The sequence below is a fragment of the Colias eurytheme genome, chromosome 13 (genome assembly GCF_061535395.1).
Source record: "Colias eurytheme isolate Ceu_HAF_F1 chromosome 13, ilColEury1 Martin Lab GWU primary, whole genome shotgun sequence".
Lineage (NCBI taxonomy): Eukaryota > Metazoa > Arthropoda > Insecta > Lepidoptera > Pieridae > Colias > Colias eurytheme.
Window position 1 is genome coordinate 5,340,171 of NC_142992.1, and position 22,171 is coordinate 5,362,341.

Sequence of the window (22,171 nt, forward strand, 5' to 3'; positions counted from 1 at the left end):
ATGAAGTATACTTATAATTATCAAAGAAAATGTTGCTAATTTGCATAACCATTAGGAACTCAAGGTTAGGTTGAATCTAAGGAGCCATAAATTATCCATCGACAGCCCTATATACTGGCAACACAAGCAGTAGCCCTACCTTATTAATAAACATGCGCTAACAATAAATAATTGTTTATAATGAACTTTATAATATATTAGTGCAGATACTTCATTATCTCGCGGTTGCACGCACACACGCACATGGTACATGGAACCTGTGAATCTTTAGTGTTGTATCGATTTTTGTATCGATATCGATGGCCTTGTTTGTTTATCATAAATCACGCAGTTCGTATTGACATTTGTTAAATGTGCGTCGGAGATATGCTCTACATGCAAGTTCTTGGAAGGTAAAGCCAGATTAATGTCGAATCAAAGACGTTATATTATTATATTTAAGAAACTCTCTTTCATACTACTAATAATTAAAAAATTGAATCTTTAGTAGGATATCTATCTTTGTGTATCACGATTTACTATCAGTGATAATAACACTATAAACGATAAAACAATAAAACGTGTCCAATTAAAACCACTGAAGTTTAATTTTACAAGTTATTTATTTGCATATTAAATGATATTGCAACATCGATAATATGTAATTTGTATCAAGTCACATCACTACGCTGCGCAGGAGCACCGTCGATCGCATTTTCTTTTATGGACGTATTGATTAATGCAGTTCGATTTGAATAATAATTTTCAGCCACAAACGTTATTGTATGATAAATTTAGTGCAAATTGTAACGTGAGAGAAGTGGGTTCGATGTTCGTTTAAGCCCATTGAATTAAAGAGGAGGTTCTTATTGTTAACGAGCCTGTTTTATGGGGACTAGACGTAATTTTTATGGCTAAGAATATTATCTTAACTAGCACTTCAATGATATTCATATCGTTACTGATAGTTATATCAGATGAATCTTTAGACATGTTAAATAGAATATAAATAAATAAATAAATGTATATCTATTCATTCTATTGGTTTGGTATTGGTTGGGTATTGGTCATTTTATTCTTTGTTGTTTCACATGTTCTCCAATGAATTGTAATACAAGTGCTGAAAGATTAAGTATAGAAATCGGACAGATATTACGTCATACCAGGAAAAAGTACAAAAAATTATAAGACTCTCAAACCAATTTAAATTAAACTCTCACGTGTAAGCATATTTTTTAAAAATTAAACAGAATTACCCGCATGTTGAATTAAAAATATTTATTTATAAATACAAAGAAATAACGGTATGAGATTATGAAAAAATATAACAAAAGTCGAATATCTTAATATTTTTAATCAAACAATGACAATGTAGTTTTGCTTTTTAATTATCTTCCTTAATTACTAGTGTCTCCTGATCTGCATATTATATGAACATTTAATGCTAATTCAAATTAATTAATGCGAAATTACAATGTATACTAATTAACATTATAGATTATTCAATATTTTTTCCAATTATCTTAAAAATATCATCACATACCTTTGAATACTTATGGTATTTATGAATTATTTATCTGATAAGAAAAAACTTTTTAAAATTAAATGAAGTTGACGAAAAAAAAAAGAAAATATATTAGTTTACAGTTATGTAGGTAGGTATATAAATTTATATCAGTACCAAATCTATATATATAAAACTCAAAGGTGACTGATATAGTGATCTATCAACGCACAGCCCAAACCACTGGACGTATCGGGCTGAAATTTGGCATGCAGGTAGATGTTAGGACGTAGGCCTCCGCTAAGAAAGGATTTCCCGAAATTCTTGCGGGAACGGGAAAAACGGGGATGCACGTACAAAGTCGTGGGCGGAAGCTAGTTTATAATAAACATTGACTTGTATTTGGTGTGTATAATGAATGTGCTGAACGATTTTTGATTTCTTTTTCTAGTTCTCAAAAAGTTCTATAAGGATGTTATATATTATGTACAAACATATTAGTGTAGGTACAGTTGTAAATAAAGGTAAAACACAGATACCAAAAAGCATACGGTGTAAGAAATATACCATTTAAGGCCATGCAAACGTGTTTGCGAGCTTACGAAATAATTCAAATTCCCATTAACAAGTGTAAATTAGAATTATTTCAGACACAGTCGACATGTCGACATTAATTAATTATGCATTTGAATAATTGAAAAACAGTAAAATTGTGTTCCGTTAAAGTAATTAATATTGATACGAACATAAAAACAGACAAGTGCAGTAATGATCATATTATGTTAAACGCAAATTAACATTATTGTTGCATTCGTAACATTTTTTAAGAGTTATTCGAACATTACACGTAACTGACGTAGTTTCATAATTATGCTCATTAAAATTATTCGCAGTTTCGTCTACTTTAGGTGTGACTATTTAGCGGTGATCCGAAAAAGTTGAAAGTGTCCGCTTTTTTAAATTTTAATAAAGTTAAATTTACGGAATGTTAGCGTTTGGAAATTATAAAAATACTGTTTTATTTTTTATGTAGTATGTACGTACCTATGTTACTTATAAAAACTATTGAACAATTTGTTTAAAAAATCTGTTTATCAAAATAGTAAGGTTGAAAATTAGGTTACAATACACTCTGTAATGCAACGTCTGTTCATTTAAAACTGAAAAAAAAAATCATGACCTCATATTTTCCTGGTATATATAGACTTAGCCTTTTAAAAGATAATATCTAATTAATTTCATCTTGTAAACTATATTTCCCTTTAATAGATTAATAGTGGTAGCTTAAGGTATTCGCAACACACGATCTACAATTAGGCCGACTCGAACTCTAGATACATTATCCATTACTATTAATCCTTAAATAAATTAGACGTAAGCACTCTATATAGATAATTCCAAATAAGACGGCACAGAAAAGTTCGATACTGCATAAAAAGAGAAGCTGAAATTCCTTCATTCCATGATGTAGGTGAAGGTCATAAAAGGAAGATAGAGGTGGTAACTCAAACCGGTAGAGTAGACGTTCTACCAACAAGAGAACTTTGCCACTCGGTTACGTCTGAAAATAAAAGTAAAGGCTTTGGAATTATATGGAGCTGTTAAATATTAAATTGCTTGTTTATTGCTATGTATAATGTTTAAATTTACCTGCGTTAGTTTAAACGTTAGCAGGGTATTTACTATTAAGCTACAGATTAAGCTAGAACTATTTAGTAGTTTTTAAATATTTTTCAGAGATTCACAAACTTATCAAGCATCATATTATATATAGGTATAAACATTTGTTTATGATAAAGCTATACAGAAAAATTCTTGGTATATTTACATACTCGTATGGTAGAGCAAATGTAATATTAAAAGTGTTCATTTAAATAATTATTATAAACTATCAGATTATTCGAAATAAAAGCTTGATAATATCTCTTACAGGAAACACGATACATTACAGATGTATTCACGTCTATTTGTTCACAATACGAAATACTTATGAATTTTCACTCGTTCAAAGTTAAGACAACATTTTTATACAATAAAGTGTTAACAGCTCCTGCAATATATGCTCGGCGGGCGGGCGTCAAAATGCCCGACTCCTTTCTCAACTCGCATATTTCAGTGTGGGAGCCCCTAACCGCGTTTACTTAATCTTTTGTACTACACGAGTGTTTAGCAATCAAGCTTTACCGATTTATTCATTGCAGTTTATTTGTGGATTATTTTTTATTGAATTTTAAAGTAATATTTTAGGTAAACTGTTTTTGTAGACCAAAGAGTGTTAAGGCGGTAACTCAATTTAATTTTGTTATAATATTATAATTAATATCGAAGATAAGATAAAATTTATGTAACTGTTTATTATGATTTATGATATATTAACTGTCCAAACCACAGGTCCAAACATTTTATTATCTTTGCGTATACCTACTTCTTTACGCGTTTTTTATAGAGTCTTATTCGGCTTTTTATTATTCTCTGCATAATACTTTCGATTTTGCCTTTCCGTAGAAACCTATAACAAAGGATTTAAAAACTTAAAAAAAAAACTAAAAGAAATTGGTTATGTCCTTCTCTTGACATGGCATAACCAAGGCAAATAATGATTGCTTTTAATGCATATAGATAATTGCATTCATACGTGATACAGATGCATTGTATGCATTGTCTTTATCAAATAATATAACAACATTACAGCGAGCATTATTCTCTCTGTAATAATGAAGTCATAAATTACATAGTGTCCTCAAATACTCCCTAAATGTGGTTATCCATTGAACGAGATGTGCTAATTGTCATTTGTGTATGCAACTGTCAAATCGTGGAGTTGTGTTTATTAGATCAATGTGGTTAATTATTCACCTATTAAAGCATGTTTAAATAATATTTAAGTAGGTTAACAGATTGAACATTGGTCTTCGTTGTTTGCCTTGTTTTTAAGATATTAACTTGAATATTGCTATGAACTCAATCTTCATCTCAACTTTTTCAAAGCGAAGAATTTTGTGTTTTGTTGCTCGATTGCTGAGTTTATATTAATTGATTATCCAAAAAAAGAAAAAAAATTGTACTGAATGCTAATTCTTATTTCAATCTCAATTCCTTAATACAATTCTGCTATGTTTAATGAAAAATTTTCTAAAATAAATAAATAAATAGTGAAATATTAGTAACCAATGGCAACCCCGAAGATGCGGCGCGAACTTGCACCCATTGTGGACACGAAACAATGATCTGACTACAGTAATAAGTACACGAGCCAACAACGCTTCCACAATATACACAAAAACTATTACGTTTACTGTCAATTTATATATTTGATAATATTAAACTGGAAATTTAGAAATATTTGGTTAGAGTTATTGACTATTTTATAAGTCACTATTGTGGTATTGGTAGAGCCAAGAAGCTTATATCTAATACACTGGAGATTTCAGTATGAACCCCCTTTATCCCTTTCACACCTAGGTAGTTAGTTAGGTGTGAAAGGGATAAAAAAGATACAGGCGTCATTCAACGTCATATTTTCTTGTTACAAGTTAATGTTCATACTGAAATCTCCAGTGTATTAGATATAACATATAAGCTTCTTGGGTAAAGCCAAATCTCTACCTTGTCATGTTACAATACTTACTTCAATAAAGATTACAATTAGACTAAAATAACAATATGTTTTTAATTAATTCCATATTGATATATACCACTTTTAGGCGAAACTAGCATGTATATAAATATATAAGAATCCTTCAATTCTTTAAGAGTTATTTTTTCTCTGTAGGTTCTACTGCACCTTATCGCTATAAATTAAACGCAACTACTTTCAATCAAATAATAAACATTATTTGTTTTCAGGCATCCGTTTGCACACACTGTGGAATAGCCTCTGAAGACATGCTTCTTATGCAGATTTTACGAGCACCAATATCTGAAGTACTGCGAATTGCTTAATTGTATGAACTAGACTGGGACACTACATTTCACTACATTATGTATGGACCACACAAACTGTCGTCTCAGACTGTAATAACGTACTTTACACTCAAGTTATGTATATGCTACATTGTGAAATTAATGTGGTCGTGTAAATACTTTTTTATACGTAGACGTTTCGTTTTACTAAGTGTAAATGGAGGAAAAATTCCTTTATGTTGCAGCTCCAGCGAAAGGTATGCTAACTTCTATATGACGCAAACCAAAATATTATATCTTTTATTCATTGTAAAACCGAAAATGAGAAGTTTACATCCATAGATGTGGTTTTCACACCCGTTCCCTGTCTTCTTATAAAAGCTCTTAGGTATGTATTTATATTAATACAGGGTGTCCCAAAAAGTAGTGATATACTGAAGGCGGGAGGTAGAGGATCTAGAGGGCTATCCGAATCACCCCCATGTATGTAATGCGATTTTTCGTATTTTCGGAGTTATGACGTTTTTTTTCAATTTTTCACCTATCGCCGAGTACGATGAGATTTTCACTCATGGTGACGCCAATTATTGCGCTAGATGCCTGATTTTTTTTTGTGTGCTAAGCTGAAATATTGGCCAATTTGGCATAGTAACATTTGCTATCGTTAGATCTTTGAATGGAATAAAAAAATAATTAAATGCCAAGAAAGATAAAATTACCCAGTATGTTCACCACTTCAAGGGCCCGTAAAAAAATAAAATCACATAAAAAAGTTTTCCGTTTGGCTTTTAAAAACTTGCTCTATCTATCAGGTAGCTACCCTGAAAATTTCATTTTATTAAATCATCAATATTATCAATCAAAAAATTGAAATCAAATTTGGTAAGTGCAAAAATTGAATTAACATGATGATTAATAAAAACAAATTAAAACCAATAACAAGGTGTTTAATTACTAGAAATTTTTAAAATGACCCCGCTGTTGCTCAGTGCAAGTACGACATCACCGTAAAAAGTTGTCTTTTAAATGTCTGAATGCCCTTTTATCATTTTTAATGGTTTCTTCTGCTACTATGAATTTCCGGGTTATTTCGTCTAAATTGTGACAGTCTCTCGTCTTTGTAGTATCCCCACGGAAAAAAATCAATAGCGTTAATGTCCGGGGACCGTGGAGACCAGGCTAAAGGGCAAAGATACCCTGAAAGATGGATTGGTCGTTGCATCCTGTGCATGCGCCGGTGACGCCTGCCTTAAAGCCTGGCCTCCACGGTCCCTCGACCTAACCCCCATTGATTTGTTTCAATGGGGATACTAAAAAGACCTCGGCTACTTGAGAGACTGCCACAATTCAGACGAAATAATGAAATTTTTAGGGTAGTTACCTGATAGATAGAGCAAGTTTTTAAAAGCCAAACGGAAAACTTTTTTTATGTGATTTTATTTTTTTACGGGCCCTTGAAGTGGTGAACATACTGGGTAATTTTATCTTTCTTGGCATTTAATTCTTTTTTTATTCCATTCAAAGATCTAACGATAGTAAATGTTACCATACCAAATTGGCCAATTTTTCAGCTTAGCACACAAAAAAAAATCAAGCATCTAGCGCAATAATTGACGTCACCATGAGTGAAAATCTCATCGTACTCGGCGATAGGTGAAAAATTGAAAAAAACGTCATAACTCCGAAAATACGAAAAATCGCATAACATACATGGGGGTGATTCGGATAGCCCTCTAGGTCCTCTACCTCCCAGCTTCAGTATATCACTACTTTTTGGGACACCCTGTATATATATACATGACATTCCACGTGTCGAATATTAATAAAAATATTCTAAGTTAAAGTAACTCACAAACAAACTATACATTTCTTCATTCATGATATTTCCTACAGAGGTCCGTGACCCGCTTTCATTAAAGGGCATTTCGCATCTGTTTCAGTGATAGATACATTTTCTTTATAGACAAGTCAGTCTTCTGTGTCCTGTTAATTCACAAGTGTTCTGTAAGCAAACAATCGAACCCTGAACCCCTCGGATCAACCCACTATACAGTAAGAATCAATTAATATTAATAACAAGATTAAAAACTAACACTGTTATTATACTCCCATTAAACATCGTTCCGAAATAGTCCAGTCAACGCACTAATAACACGCTATTCACATAAATGAACAATGAACACCTCAGTAATGTTTGCTCAACATTAGACAAGATTTATAAGGTCACAAATAGTTAAGTAAAGCTACAATATAGGCTGAATGAGATGTTGTCAGTGCCACATTTAGGCGCCGCCATAAAAGTATTAATTGCACACCGACTAGCACTATTGTTTTGATTACGGTATGCGCTAAATTTGTAGATGAAATGCGTTGCACTTTGGTGTTATGCAGTTTGAAGTCGGGGCAGTTTTTTTTGGATTTGTATTCTATAATAAGTAAGGTAAATTAAATTGTCGCTTAAATTGGGATTGTTTTAATAATTTTACTAGTAATGAATATTTCAATGTTATAATTTGTATTTGTTTCATTAATTATAATAAAATAGGGTAGGCATAACTAAATTTTATTTCAATATTAACAACGAATAATCAGGAAAGTAATAAGAATGATTAATTTTATATTTTATTATTACTATGTTTCCCTTTTTTAATGTATTTTTTCAAATAAGAAATTATGTGTTTATACCTAATTGATTCAATTTCCAAGACAAACTGAACTGTTTGTCTTTAATTGTTAATCGTAGTTATTATGCATCAACCTTGAACAACCGCACAAATTATCGAATTCGAAAGCACGTTTCTTTCGATACAATCTTACAACCCAAAATACTCATAAATAAGACATCCGATAGTGATTTATCTGCTGAACCAACATATACTATCATTAGAGCACATAACGATTAATTGGTATAATGCTAAGGCGCGGCGGATGATAATTGCGCACGAATAATATCAACGGATGATTCATCCCCGTCTTGGAGGCTATTTCGCGAATATTTTGCTGATGTCATTTGTGTGTGACACGTGATAATGTGCTATTAAATCTTGGCTGATTGATCTGAAATTATTGCCTTGATTGCGTTTGATTAAAACTGAAAAATGCGTTATGATGAATTTTGGAGATTTGTGTTTTGATAGTTGATATTTTTTTTTAAGCTTCAAGCTTGCACTACTAAGATGTTTCGTTGTAATTGTACCTACTACAGTTTTATATTTGGTTTAAGTGATATTATATTTAAATCGGTGATGTAAGAATTAAAATAAAATGTTTTTATATAAAAAATTGCATTTTATGATAAACACCTAAAATATAGTATCTAATTAGATTAGATTTTAAACTCAAACTCAAACTCAAACTCAAACATTTATTTATTCAATTAGACTTCAGTCACTTCAGAGAAGCACTTTTGAAACGTCATTACATATTTTAAAATTTACCACCGATTCGGAAAGCAGTATCTACGGAGAAGAACCGGCAAGAAACTCCATAGTTGCTCTTTTAAATCATGTCAGTTTTACAATTTTACAAAATACATATGTAACAACATATATTATAATAACATGCCAAAGAACTGTCCTGTGGTTTTTACGCGACAACCCTCCATGGGTTTTTATCGTCCATATATTCCTGAATACTGTAGTACGCTCTCTGAACTAGTACATTTTTTATATAAGTTTTAAATTTAGAACTACTAAACTCTTTAATATTATGAGGAATTCTATTGTAAAAGCGTATACCTTGACCCATAAATGAATTTTTAACTTTAGCTAATCGGAAAAATGGCATTTCAATTCTATTTCTGTTCCTTGTGCCATAACAGTGTCTATCTCCTACTCTTGTGTGTAAGTCGGCGTTTTTGTGTACATGCAAAATATTATTAAATATATACTGTGATGGTACAGTAAGGATACCAGTATTCTTAAAGAGATCTCTTAGTGAGTCCCGAGCACGTAAATTATATATAGAACGAATGGCTCTTTTCTGTAAGATAAATATAGTTTCTATATCTGCTGCCCTGCCCCATAGTAGAATTCCATAGGACATAATACTATGAAAGTAGCTGAAATAAACCAATCTAGCTGTATCTTCATCGGTGAGATGCCTTACCTTTCGGACTGCATATGCTGCTGAACTGAGCTTACCTGCAGCGGTGTTGACATGGGCTCCCCACTGTAGTTTCTCGTCCAATGTTAACCCAAGAAATACAGTCGATTCTGTAGGGTGTAATACCTCCCCGTTCAAGGTAATATTTCTGCTTAACTTTTTAACGTTTGGTAGTAAAAATTCAACACAAGTTGTTTTTTTGGCATTTAATAATAAATTATTAGCAGTAAACCAGTCGGATATGTGTAAAAGAGCACTGTTCACTTCGTCAACATTTGGGTCATGCCTATCCACATTAAATATTAATGAGGTATCATCTGCAAACAGAACTATTTCACACCTATCCTGTAAATAATAAGGTAGATCATTGATATATACCAAGAACAAGAAGGGTCCTAAAATAGATCCCTGTGGAACACCAATGTTAATTGACGCACCGCTAGAACGTTCTCCATTAACAACTACAGTTTGTATCCTATCATGCAGGTATGAGGCTATGAGGTTCTGAGCTTGTCCTTTAATCCCATAGTGATTAAGTTTACGCAATAAAGTACAATGTTCAACGCAGTCAAATGCCTTGGAGAGGTCACAAAATATCCCCAAAGCATTTTTTGAGTTTTCCCATGCCTTATATATATGTGTTAGTAGTGCAACTCCAGCATCTGTGGTTGAGCGCCCCTTTGTGAAACCAAACTGTTTGGTGTGCAGCAAATTATTAGATGCAAAGTGACTAGTCAATTGGTTTAATATTAACTTTTCGAATACCTTACTTAATGTTGGTAAAATCGAGATAGGTCTATAGTTGTTACAGTCTTCTTGATCGCCTTTCTTAAATAGAGGTATAACTTTACTAAGCTTTAATAAATTAGGAAATGTACCATAGTCACAACACTTATTAAATATAAAAGCTAAATTGTTCGCAATATTTTCTATTATATTATTAACTAAATTTACGGACATTCCCCAAAGATCACAAGTATTTTTTAAATTTAGTGTCTTAAAGGCTGTAACAATATCATTAGCAGTTACGTGTCGCAATTCAAATAATGTGCTGCACCCCGCAACATGGTCCCTCAAAAAGGTCTCTGCAAGTGCGGAAGACGAATTTAAATTATTAGTAATGCTAGCAGGGACACTACTAAAGAAATCTTCAAATGCAAGCGCAACATCAGCATTTTTGTCAATAACCATGCCATTATTAACAAGTTTTATGGTATTACTTGATTTGCTTTTACCCATTTCACCATTAATAATAGACCAAACTGTTTTAACTTTATTATCGGAGTCGCGTATTTTATCTCTGATATACAAACGCTTCGCAGTAAAACAAACAATTTTAAAAGTTTTTGAGTAATTTCTAACATAACTAAGAAAAGATGGGTCTTTATTATATTGCTTCATACCATATAACTCATAAAGAACGATCCTACACCTATGTATGCTAGGTGTCGCCCATTTACTAAATGGTAAATCCTTGGTAATATTTAAAGATTTAACTTTAAATATTTTTTCAAATTCATTATGCACTAAATTAAAAAGATTTTTAAACATTTCACAAGGATTATTATGACAGGATTGATCATTCAGTACGGGCAGGTTTTTATTAATATTATCTCTAAATTTATTAATGCCTTTTTTAGTTATAGGCCTAACATTAATTCTTTTAAATTCAGGTAAACAATCCCATTCAAAAACTACTTTCTGGCCACAGTGATCCGAAGTGAGTGTATTGAGAATATTTTTGTCTAAACAGTTGCAGTCGCAGTATATATTATCAATACAGGTTGCAGAAGTAGGTGTAATTCGTGTGGGTTCATTAAAAAGTTTATACAGATTAAATGACTGAAACAAATTAACAATTCGTGTTGCCGTTTGTGTTTGTAAAAGTATATCAATATTAAAATCACCACATACTATAACTTTTTTTTTACTCCTACTTAAACGCTTTAATATTTCTTCCATGACTGTCTCAAACATATTATAGTCACTGGAAGGGGGTCTATAAACGCAAACAATAATATAACGCTCCAGCTCCACACAGGACAGTTCAATGGTCCGTTCTACAGAAAGGCTAACAATGTCAGTTCGTTCCTTGCATTTTAAACTGTCGTGTACAAAAATAAGAGAACCTCCATGAATAGCGTTTGTTCTAAAGTATATACTTTTTAATTTATAATTATCAATATTTATTAACAACTGACATTGTTTAAGCCAATGTTCTGTTACACAAAATATTTTAATTCTATTATGATTTAAAAATAATTCTATTTCTAATAATTTGCTAGCCAAGCCTTGAATATTTTGATGCACAATAGAAAAAGACTGCTTAGCTGTTGTCTTATAAACTAGTTTAAATCTAGCTTAGGGCTAGATTGTCTGTCAACACTTAAACTAGGTTGATGTATATAATTACTACTACATAAAATTATAGTAGATCCAGGGTCTGATACTAAACATGTACCAGACTGGTTAATAATTTTATATGCTATTAACATAGCAAGTTCTCTCTTATATCTAAATGGCAGATACACTGTATTCTTTGTCAAACAAAAAGATTTAATACAAGAATTTATGTCAAAATATATAAATGCATCACTATGATGATTTATTTATTTATTTATTTATTTATTTATTTTGGTCTACCAACGTTTGTTTACATTACATATAACATATCAAAATTCATATACACAATTATGAGGTCAATGTAAAAAAACACTTACAGGTAAACACAACATGCGAAAACTAAGTTTAAAAGTATACAATATAAGCGATAAACAAAAAAAAAAAACAATGATATATAATGTACTTAATCTATCCTATTCCTTAAAAAGTGAATTGAAAGTTTTGCGGAGCTTGTTGGGGGAGTCTACGAATACATCAAAAAACTCGCTGTAATCGTTTACAGTTTTACAAATTCTCGGAATGGGTGAGTTCCGACCCGATACGGTTCTGCGTTGAGGAGGACACAGCGGCAATAGAACCTTACGAGGATATCTGGAAGGTACCTTTAAGTTAAATTTTTGCAGCACTTGGGGGCAATCGATTTTACCATTGAACAATTTTAAGGCAAATAGTAAATCAAGAAGTACCCGCCGATTATCAAGAGAAGTAATTTTGAAATGAGATAATTGCTTTTTATATGATGGTAACTGTTTTTTTGATTTCCCGCTAGAATAAACAAGGTGCAAAAGAAATCTTCTCTGTATCCTTTCCAAACGTAAGGAATGGCACGCGTAGTGAGGTCTCCAAACCACAGAACCATATTCCAATATACTACGCACCAGGCTGTTGTATAATGATATCTTTGACTTTACATTATGTAAACCTTTCACGTTACGTATTAAAAATCCTAACATTTTAGCCGCCCGTGTAGCAACCTGATCTATGTGTGGCACAAAAGTTAATTTGTTGTCAAAAACAATACCCAAATCTTTTATATGATACACCTCTTTGATACTCTCAGAGTTAATATGATAATTGTAATTGATCAAGTTTCTTTTGCGTGCGAACCTTACCAAAAAACACTTCTTGGGATTTAAATCCATTTTGTTAGAGTGGCACCAATCAACCAGTTTGTCTAAGTCGCTTTGTATTTTATAAGTGTCTTCAATGTTATTAATTGTTCTGCAGAACTTGAGATCATCAGCATACATATAACTTTGGGAGCAAGACAACAAATCAGGTATCTCATTTACGAATACGTTGAATAATATTGGGCCTAAGTGAGAGCCCTGCGGGACCCCGGAAGTTATATTATACGTTTGAGATCGAAAACCATTCACAACAACAAAAAAACTACGTTTACTCAAGTAGGATTCTATCCATTGTAAGAATAGATTTGATAGCCCGTACATAAGCAACTTTTTAAGTAGTATTTTATGTGAGACCTTATCAAACGCTTTACTAAAATCAGTGTAAATAACATCAATCTGTCCATTTCGATCTAGAGAATAGGAAAGACTTTCGCAAAAATCTACTAAGTTAGTAGTCGTAGACCGAGACGGTATAAAACCATGTTGACAGATATTAAATAACTGTTTAAAGTGATAATGCAATACTGGGCAAATTAAGGATTCCAACACCTTACCAAAAGATGACAAAATTGATATAGGTCTGTAGTTATTAATAAATTCCTCATTACCGTTTTTATGAACGGGTACAACTTTAGCAGTTTTCCAAACTGTTGGAAAAACACCAGATGAAAATGACTTATTATAGATTTTTAAAATGGGCCAAGCTAAGTGTTCTGCACATTCAACGATGAATATAGGCGGTATTCCGTCAGGGCCTGCTCCTTTTAATTTATCTAAGCTCTTTAATTTTTTTAAAATTGTACGATAATCTAGGATAGGAAAAGTTAAATGTAGATTTTGTGTTGAAATATTGTTGACGTCACTGTCTTCAGTACTATCATCATTATTATCAGTGTAAACCGAAGCAAAGAAACTAGAAAACATGTCACAAATCTGATCTCCATCGGAGGTAGTTATAGTTCCATTCGTCATAGATGCCGGGTAAGAGCTTCTTCCACCCCTTTTTGACTTAATATACGACCAGAAAAGTTTTGGGTTACACTGAAATTTATTTTCTAGGTCTTTCATGTAACGGGTGTAGTTGTCCTTAGCCATTCTTGTGCATCTAGAACTGAGCAGTTTGAGCTCTATTTCATCGCGAGGATTTTTATATATCTGGAAACGACGTCTTATGCGGTATTTTTCTTTTAGAGTACGTTTTAAATTAGCATCAAACCATGGTGGAAATTTTTTTGATTTAAGTTTTCTTTGCGGTACATTATCTGCAATAATTTTATTTATAACATCGTAAAATACTTTGACCATATCATCAACATTCCGAGAATTTGCAAATATAGTGTCCCAGTTGCATTCTTGCAGTAATTTAGATATATTTACGTAATTAGCTTTGCGGAAATTGAAGTAATATGTATCTGAATTATACATAAGATTTTTATCTATTTTAAATGAAATATTAATGTCTAAAGGGGGGTGTAAAACATCTATCGTACTTAAAGGGTCAGTGGACTGAGATACAACGCAAGAGTTCATGTTTGACATTACTAAATCAAGTATTCTTTTAGATGTGTTGTATACATTGTTATGCTGTCTCAAATTGTTCATGTAAATAAAGTCAACCAATGGCTGGCATATACTAGGAATATGACATTCAGCTGTTTCATCCCCCAACATACTCCAATCTAAGCTACTTAAATTTAAGTCACCCATTATACAAAAGTGGTTAGGGCGAAAAACCTCCAAAAAGTTATTACAATTGTCTAGAAATTGCTCCAACAATACACGACTAACTGGTGGAGGCAGATACGTGACGCAAAGTGCCAACTGTTGTGGAGGATTAGAATCTGTTTTATGTGTTTCAATAAGTACCCAAAGATTTTCTAAAGATGACTGTCCACAGAAAATTTGTTTTGAATTGAGTTTTTTAGATACTGCTATTAAAACTCCGCCTCCGTCACGTTTGCAGCACTTTGAGTCACCTCTGTCTCTTCTATAAACAATATATCGGGGATCAAATAATTCACTATTATTCACTGAACTGTTCAGCCAAGTCTCGGTTAGAACTATTATATCAAATTGATTACACAGAACTTGCCTAGAAAATGTGTGAGTTTTCGTTCTTAAGCCACGAGTATTCTGGTAATATATATTTAACATTATGATTAAAATAATCCATAACAAGCGAAAATCTTAATCTACACGTTAATTAATTTTTTTTAAAATGTCCAAACTTTTAACAAAGATGAGCTCCGATCCTTCATTTTTCCTCAAATAAACTCTTCCATTCCTAATCCAAACAAATTTATAACCTTTGTCCTTTGCTTTGATCCTGGTAGCCGCATGTATCGCCTTATTAGCAGGGGAAAGGTGCTCGCTGACATAGACTGGACTAGAGGCCCCCGAAATGCCCAGATGTGTGCTATTTAATTTATTTTGCGGATTAGATTTATTGTACTTAGATGTTGAAGCGAGCAAATCATCACGAACCTTAGCCGATGATAATTGAATTATTATAGAGCGAGGTCTATTACTAGCTCTGTTGGCTTTAGCAGTACGGGTACAGTGAAGAATGTCTTTTTCATTGATGTTAGATTGAATAGTGGTACATAAATTATTCACGATTTTGACAAGATCTTCGTTATTACGCTCCGGGACACACTGTAATTCCACATTATTTTGACGGAGCTGTTGTTCAGACTGATTTATTCTAGACTGTAAATCATCAACAGCATTTATCAATCTAATATTCTGATTTTCTAAAGCCAAAACTTTGCTTTTATATGATTCAATATCTCTTTTGAATTCTTCGTATGAACTGTTGATAAAATTCATAGAATCCTTCAATTGGGACAGCTCCTCCTTAATATTGGCTTAAACTCCTTTACGATCGCAGCCCTTATGTTGTCGTGTATTTTAGAAAACATTTCTTTCATATTTTCTTTTATTGCTTCATCAACGGCTTCTCTCACAGAATCACGTATGATTAGTGAATGTTCTGGGTCCATCGGAGGAGAATTAAGCGCTTGTCTTTTGCTACCCCTAGTGGTGGATATATTACGGATCGGAGTGTTGTCATTTTTATTACTCCTAGGAATAGACCTTACGCAGTCGGGACAGCTCCACACAGCTTTCATTTCCGAGTTGAATAACTTATCATCAAGGGACATACATGCGAAATGATATTTTTTATTGCATTTTAAGCACAAAATAAAACTTTCATCATCCTCATTTTCCGGGATACAGCAACCCCAACGTGAATTATTATTAGCCATGTCGTATAGATATTTATTATAATTAATTTATAAAGAATGACAATTGGACAAACAGCCTTTTAAAATCAATATCAAAATTAATTATTCTCAATAAAATTGGTATATTTCCAAAAATTCATATACAACGCAATTCTTTAGGCGCGTGTAATATTCATTATTGCAAAATGAAGCGATGCAGTTAAAATTGTTTCTAAGCGAAGCAGACTGCTTGGCGCCTAGGCCGTTCAAGGTGAACAAGTTTCAAGCAAGGTCGTTGTGCGATAAAGAGCGACAATTATTAGGTGCGGCAGTTAGCGCGTACGCAAGCGGGATGAACGATGCGGTCAGTCAACCGGTTTGATGTCTCACAACTGTCCACTAAATCCTTATACAATTTAAAAAGTTTATTTTATGATTACTCACGTATTTACTGCACTATATGAGTAAATTTAACACTACTACACGGGTCTTATCACGAGCTTTGAAACAATATGCACCACTTGTTAGTTAAACTGTAAGATACTGATCTAATTTTAATAATTTTACGGAGCTGATAAAACTGTGTGCACGCGCGCGCGTTGCAGATCCATATTTGTTAAATTATATAATTTCAAGTTAATAGTATAGATAAATTTATATTGATTTTGTGTCAAACCAGGCAAATATGGTAATGTACACAACATAAATTTGCATTTTGTCTCACTACTAATTTTTAACATTTTTTGAAATCCTATATCAATGTCATGTTTTTTTAATTTAAAACTATCTCCATATAATATAATAACAATACTATTTTCATTAAAAGTAAAATTATCTAATGAATTCATGATATATGTAAATGAACTATTAGGAGTACAAAAATTAGTTACTTTATGCCCCAAATTGTTAAGCAAAGCGCCAAATCCCTGACCAATATTGTCTGACAACACAATAATTTCCTGCGTGGAAAGATGTTTCGTTTTAGTAGATGGAATTGTTGCCGTTGATTGAATACTATGTATATCAGTGCAGTCAATTAGCTTATGGGGCGACTGTTGCTTATTGTCACTTATGGAACACTTACATACATAGTTATTGGTTAGAGATTCGAAACGATCCATATTTTCATTGCTTAACTTAATTAGGTAATCTGCCTCTTTTATGTGTTCATTAATTTGTAACTGGGCAGCAGAATATTTTTGGTTGAGGTCAAGTAATGTATCATTTAATGAGTCTATTTTCTCCTTCAGTTCAGTAGTTTCCACTTCATATATCATTTTATAATGTTCTAAGTCCCTATGATATCTATCTAACTCTTTCACAAGACTGTTATTTTTATTTTGTAATTGTACTACATTTTTCCATGAAAATCTATTTCTAATAATTGATTTTGTACGTTTTATAAACTTACTTAATCTAAGATATTTTTTCAATTTGTTGTGTGAATTCTACTTAATGTTTCTACTGTTTTCAAAACCACTTAACTGTCCACATTCAAGCAGTTCACCAAAAAGACTGTTGGATGAATTGCATAGCCGCTTGGAGTTATCCTCCTGAACCTCCATTAAACTGCATTCCAGTTCAGCGATACGACTGAGAGCCTTCTCGTGGTCATTGGAACACTGTTGGAAGCTGTCAACAAGGTCTTGAAGGGCTGTGCATTTGTTTTGGCTGTCCATATATTGAGTGTGGAGTTCAGCTAGCTCGGCCTTCAGACTAGTATTCTTGTTTATTATTTGCTGGATTTCTACCTCATGTTCCTCTCTCTCCAGCAAGAGTTGTTCACACAGGGATTGAGAAGCCTTTAAATCCTGTAGTGTGGCCTTTAGTTTGTTTTCCATATCTTTGGCCACTGCCTTGCGGGTCAGCATGTTGTAATTTTAGTTGCTGAAACAGGTGAAATAGATGTTAAAAAGTGTATATAATAATATGATACAATTAAAACAATTTTGCTTGTGTTAGATAGGCTTAATATGGTTTAATTATAAGAAAAGAGTAGATAGTGAATGGATAAGATATAGGTTTTGTATTAGAACTGAAGTATATTTTGTCTGGAGCTATTAGTTTTTGTCCTCTAAATTGCTTCCAACTTGTCAAGCAAAGTGAGACGATAACTATGCGCTCATGTATTTATTGTGACGTTACTCATAAAATATGAGCAGTGTTATTAGTTTAAATGAATGTTAATGTTGTGTGTATCTATAAATAAGATATATTAAAACTAGTACTCCCCTGGTTTTATCCAAGAAGAAATTCGAATTTGAATTTCCGTTGCCGTTGACATCCACGTTATACAAAACGCAGCTTCAGTCACGTAATTATACGTATTTCACATTAAATAACACTTGTACGTTGATAAGATAGTTAACTATTACTAATTTATACTGTTTTTACAAGTAATTATTGAATTTAATATGATTTTTGAATTTAAAACTAAGGAGCTGATATTCACTCAGCTGTTGACATCTGTCATAATTATTTTAAATTTATTTAGAAAACTTTACTTTTCTCCTCTGGGAAGATGTATTATAAGCTGATATATTAGCATGTAAATTGTTGACATACAGTTTAATAAGTAAAAGTGACTCTGTCAAGACTAATTTAGCTGTGACGCTATTTTGGGTTCGTCGCCTGGACGAGCATGATTGAATGTATTAAGAAAGTAGGACTGCAGTTAAAAGAAATTAATGTATTTATTAATGGCAAGAGTTTAGCCAATTAAATAATTTTTATTATCACAAATAGCAAGTCTCAATTATAGTCGGTTTACTGTGGACAGTAACTTTTTTGTTTGGAAAAATCCTGCAATATCCCATGACATTTGGAGAAAAGGTCGCGTAAGTATGCATAAGAATTTGTTGGTTGCACATTATTATTTACTATATTTAAATAATAATGTGCAACCAACGCCCGCGGCTTCGCCCGCGTTTTCAAAGGAAAACCCGCATAGTTCCCGTTCCCGTGGGATTTCCGGGATAAAACCTTTCCTATGTGTTATTCTGATGTATAAGCTACCTATATTGTGGTAAAGTTTTATTCAAATCCATTCAGTAGTTTTTACGTGAAAGAGTAACAAACATCCATACAAACTTTCGCCTTTATAATATTAGTAGGATATAACATATACTATTCATTTATACTTCTTCTTGAAGCACTTTTGAATTTTCATAACATTTAGTTACCACCGATTCGGAAAGCAGATTCGGAGAAGAAACGGCAAGCATAGTTGCTCTTTTAAAAAATTTTTCACTGAGAAACAAAAAAGCAATGTGGAAATGTAAAGGATACATTGATGATAGATTGAATGTAAGAATAGGTAACATTGTTTGTTACATACACAATAATGTTTATTTCCAACATGCAATTTTAAGTTTTATTGGCCATATTATATTAACTTGTCCTACCACAAGGTCTATCTCACCACACCTTGATTAATTAAAACTGTTTTGTATAAACGTACAACACGTAATGACTCCTTATTTAGTAGTAACAAAACGTGATTACATAATAGAAGCTTAGATAAATTATTATCAAGTCTATAGCATTGTGTGGGAGTAATTGTACTGTTTAAATCAACTTGTCGATTCATGTTTAACTGCTATTTATTGGATGTTTATTTTGAAGTTGGATTTATCAATTTGTTGAATAGCTGTGACCCGCGGGCAAAACTACGGATATTAAATACCCCGGTACAACCCTTTAGCGCTGGATTTTTCAAAGCAAAAATAAACTACCTATATATTGTATTTGACTCTAGGTTTCTGAGCTTACAGATTTGCTATCGTCCTTCAAGATTTCGTCGAACCGTTATTGTGTGTGAGCTGTGAGAGTGTAACAAACAGGCATAATGTAAGAAATAACAATACGCTATTGAGAAGCATTAATTAGTTTATTCGTTTAGCTTTAGGTTTGGCGCTGTGGTTAGAAACCCTGTTAAGGGTGAGAGTTCTGTTCTATTCCCGGAAAAATATTATGTGCTGCTAAATATTAGGGCCAATATAATATGATTAAATGCATAAAACGTAATTTTTATATTATATTGTCAATGTAGATGTAAGATAAATGTGTTTGGTGTCTATTAATTTAAAAATAACTGGGCATAATTTGAAACTGACTGGCTGCACTGAAATTTGTTTGGCAAATGGATTATTGTCAGGTATTAAAGATACCAGGATTTTGTATAAAAACGCAACATATAGCATGGTAGAGTTAGTAGTGAAATGCTTCTGAAAAAACGCTTTCAAAGTTTGCGTCTCGATAATATTATGTGAAAAATTGTGTGGGAATATTTATTTTAGTTCATGAAGACTCAGCCTTAAATTAACTTTTTTACAACAAGAAAATGTGTTCATAAATGCATAATAATAATCTTCAAAGAGGAAAGTTAAGATTGTATTTTCTATTTATTGTATAATTAGCCGGAGTTGTAAACACTGAGTGCATCCCTAACTTGCCAACATCAATATTCAACTGGAGCGTTTATTATCATATCTCATTATACGAGTTAGTGCTTGTACAGGCTTGGGTAGAAGCCCCTTCTTAGGTTATGACCTCACAAGTAAGTACTAAATTTCGCTCTTAGATCATCGAGTTATATTAAGCTCTTTGAATGCGCGTTAAGGTCGCTTTTGATTTGGTGATATCCCGATGTAAAGTCGAGATTTAGTTTCGAAATGCAATTTGGAAATGAGATCCGGAGGGTAGCCGTTACCCTTGGGTGGGGGTGGGCGACTTACCACTATTATTTATAAGGGTAGGGTCAGTCGACGGATAGTCGGCTAGCTATTATATTGCCTTGCTGGACGAACCGGTAATGTTAATACGTAAGTTTATTTGTAAATAGCTTTGTATTAATAATAATTAATCTACCTTCAGTGCGCTGAAAGCAAAGACGTGGGTTGATGCTATTTCTTGGATTAATAGACGTGTACAGAAGAAGTATAAACAATATAAAATTGTAGTAGACATAATAAATGACCAAATAATGACTCATAATTTAAGTGTAATCGCAAAAGTAATAAAAAAGGCACCACATTATGTATTACTTTGTCTAGTATGTGTAAGAATAGAACAATTAAGTTTAAGTTGCTTTGTTTTAACAATATTAATTTCACGCCTATCTAATTACGGAAGTCAAAACCTCATTAAACTCGTTTCCACTGCAGTACGTCGTACGACGACTGAATAAATAAAGTTTTCGTGTACCTACCAAAGTTTAGCGGGTAATCTTCTTTAAAAAAAATATTTTTGATGTTTGATGAGGAAAAATAAGCAAGAATGTACTGGTGTATGTTATTTTAGTTAGGTACCTAATAGGTGATTTTCTTATTTATTATTATTAAAGATTTAAAGGTAATGATTTCAATAATAGAAAAATAATATTTCTGTTTAATACTTCGTAGACATTTAACTTGGCATTTTATTAACGATAGTAACCAAGGTGTATAATATCTTGATATTATACAATATTGCATCATTTAAAATCATTGATATAATATGTGTATTGTGTAACCTTTTATGTAAAAAAAAAAAATATATTCTTAATGATCTAAACAATATTTTGGGAGAGTCGGAAGAATTTTCGACGTCTTCGGTGAATCATTTGAGACAGGTACAATGGAAACGCATCCCAGATAGTGTTGGCAAGTTATATCTACTTAACTCGCATGTTTAAAATAAACAAGTGCGCCCCGCGCAATTTACATAAATATATTACTCTTAACCTTGTACGGTTCTCAATTTAATGGGCCTTAATAGCTTCTTTGTACTATAACTACACTATATGTCTGTTAATTTATTGGTAAGAAAATTATCAAGTTCTTTTTGTATGAATTATATAAACGAGTTTAGTATTTTGATTAAAGTTTTGCATCTGTGTTGAATATTTATGTCATATTCATTAGTGCATAGACACCGTGTAT

General features: G+C 32.4%; 1 pseudogene; it reads right to left on the reverse strand.

Annotated features, from left to right (window-relative positions):
* Positions 1-16,813: 16,813 nt before the first annotated feature.
* Positions 16,814-18,720, reverse strand: LOC149903381 (uncharacterized; annotated as a pseudogene).
* Between the last annotated feature and the right edge of the window lie 3,451 nt (positions 18,721-22,171).